The sequence below is a fragment of the Phyllostomus hastatus genome, unplaced genomic scaffold (genome assembly GCF_019186645.2).
Source record: "Phyllostomus hastatus isolate PE091 unplaced genomic scaffold, TTU_PhHast_1.1 phas_contig_17, whole genome shotgun sequence".
Taxonomy (NCBI): Eukaryota; Metazoa; Chordata; class Mammalia; order Chiroptera; family Phyllostomidae; genus Phyllostomus; species Phyllostomus hastatus.
Window position 1 is genome coordinate 25,056,958 of NW_025333664.1, and position 3,032 is coordinate 25,059,989.

At 35.3% G+C, this 3,032-nt stretch overlaps 1 pseudogene; it reads left to right on the plus strand.

The window, feature by feature from the left end:
• Positions 1-315: 315 nt before the first annotated feature.
• LOC123814680 lies at positions 316-1,650 on the plus strand (annotated as a pseudogene).
• The last annotated feature ends 1,382 nt before the right edge of the window (positions 1,651-3,032 follow it).

Consider the following 3,032-nt stretch of genomic DNA (forward strand, 5'->3'; position numbering starts at 1 on the left):
TTCAACAAATTAAAGGATAAAGACCATGTTGTCACTTCAATAGATACAAAAAAAGATATTTGATAAAATTACACATCTGTTTATTATTAAAAGCTCTGAGCATACTAGGAACTTCCTTAATCTGATTTAGAAAAAAAATCTCTAAAGTGGCAAAACAAGAATGTCCTATCTCCTCTCTTCTATTGTACTGGAAGTCTTAGCCAGTGAATTAACTCAAGAAAAATAAATTGAAAGTATAACAACTGGGATGGTAGAAACAAAACATTATATTTAAAATGGTCTAATCTGACTCTGAACTCCCTGTGCTGTGGGAACATGGCACATGAGGCAGGTGACATGGAAGATGGACAGCTTTCTGACTTGGATTCCCGAGTGACTATTGCACCGAGTGACAGGCAGCTGCAGTGCCAAAAGCACTAGGTGGGGACAGTGCAGTGAGGCCCTTCCAGGGGACTGCAGCAGCCTGTGCACCAGTATCACATTATCAGACTGTTAAAAGTGTGGATTCAAGTGAGGAGGGTTTTTCTGATTCAGATGATGATAACTCTCCTTGGAAACACAAGTGACAGAAATGTTTTATGCCTCCACCCCTCAAACCAAAGCCTTTTCAGTTTGGCCAGAGCAGACAGAAACTGCCTTTTGCTGGAGGGAAGAAGGTTAACAACGTATTGGGTACTGTGCTGCAGGAACAGAATCAAGATACAGTGGCCACTGAACTTGGTATCTTGGAAATAGAAGGCACTATTGACAAAAGCAGACAATCTGAGACCTACAATTATTTGCTTGCTCAGAAACTTAAGCAGGGGTCTCAAGAACATGCAAAAGAATTATACTGAGAGCCTGATGAAAACATGCAATGTGGTAAGAAAACAAGCTCAAAAGAAGAGGAAAATGGGTGAGGTCATCTCAAATGGAAACCACCTGTCAAAGACAGACCAGGGGACAGACTGGAAATGAACTATAAAGGCCAATATGAAATTACGGAGGATGATTCTCAGGAGAAAGTGGATGATGAAATTACTTCCAGGTTGCAGGAACCAAAGAAAGATCAGATAGCCTGAGTAGTGAGTATAATTGGGAACAAAAAGGCAATTGAACTTCTGATAGTAATTGCTGAAGGTGAACAAAATGGTGGCCTTTTCATAATGAATGGAAGCAAGAGCAAAGAGCACTGCTCTGGCCGGGGCTGGGTCAGAGGCGGTGGCAGTTGATCCCACAGAATGTTCTGTAGATCTCACTTAATTCAGCTTTCACCCCTGGAATGGTAGTTGAAGAAGAACAGCAGATGGGATTTTCCTGCATCTCTTGAAAAACACTCCTAGTATCCATGGGGAAAAGTTAAGGACATTTCCTACATTGAAAATCAAGACAAATATGAAAATAAAAAAAGCTGGTAGGAAGAGGAGAATGCAAGTGTTGGGAGGAAAGATGAAACAAGCTATTAAAAGTCTAAATTTTCAAGATGATGATACATCATGAGAAACTTTTGCAAGTGACACAAATGAGGCCCTGGCCTCTTCTGGTGACTCACAGGAGAAACAAAGTTGTTCTCCAAACAACTCTGGAGAAACAAAGTTAAATGCAGAGGAAGCCACTGAGGTTGATCATTCCCAAGACTGGGACATTTATTTAGTACATTTTGAGGCATAAACCTTCCTAAGATAATATTGTAATAAACCATTTCTACTGAATCTTCATTTTACTTTACACTAATAGCCATGAAAATCTACAGAGAAAGACCTGTTTTCTTGTTTTAAATAAAATTGAATATGTGGGGAGATGAATGTGATTGATAAAAACATTTAGAATTTTCTGTCTGACAAAATATTAAAAGTATATAACAGAAAACTTAATTTCTAAATCTGTTGCATGTGCTAATCATAACTAGTTGATAATCAGTTTTGTCCAGGTCCTTATAGCATGACATTCAAAAGCTTGTTTTCTTTTTCTGATTTATCTCCGCAGTGATTTATGACTGCTTTCAAAACATTCCATTAAAATATCCTAATAAGACATATAAATTGTTAAACTATTTATTACAAGTGCATCCAAATTTAGTTTGTCTGTGTTCTAAGAACTTTTTGACTATTTTAAGGATAGTGATTAAAATTCAAATAGGTTTATACTGATAGCTCTTCCCACTTATTTGTTTCTCCAGAAGAAAATAAACATCAGAAACTTTTCAAAGATGTATTGATTTGTAACAGTAAATTAAAATAAAATAAAATTTTCTATGTGGAAAAAGTGAAAGTATTTTTACATAACAGATTATTAGAAACAAGAAGAGTATTTGGAAAATTTCTGGATATATAGTCAAAATACTAAAAATGCCAATTATGAAAGCAACAACATCTAGGAAGACGTCTAACAAATCATGTGCAAAGTGTGGAGGAAGTGTAAAACTTAATTGCAAAATATTATTATATTAACCTAAATAAATGGAAAGTATGTCATGTTTATAAATAGAAAGACTTAATGTCATGACAAAAATTCTCCACAAATTCTTCTATAAATTCAGTGCAATTTTAATTCATGGAAAATTTATATGGAAAAACAAAGGTAAAACACAACCTACATTTCCCTGAAGAAGAATAAGGTAGGGAGATTGCTATACTAAGTATCAAGAATGATTTCAGTACCATAGTAATAAAGGCAAGGTGATGTTGGTTTGGGGATAAAGATGTCAGAACAGAGAACTGAGAAGCAGACCCACAGTAAGCTGGAGTCTCATTCATGCCCACAGTGAGCACTGGAGAGTTGTGGGTACAGTTTGAATTTCTAAATATGGAAAAGTTTTCCATGTGGAAAATTAAAGTTGAATTTCAACCCTCACAGCATACACAAAAATCAGTTCCAAGTAGAATAAAACTGTAGTTGTGGAAAAGTAAACTATACAACTTTTATAAACAATATAGGGAAAAAATTTCATGATCTGGGAGTAGATAAGAATTTCAAAAATAAAAAAATCACAAAAGAACATAAGCACTGGTTGAAAAGATACATGAATTCATCTATATTAAAATCAAGAGCTT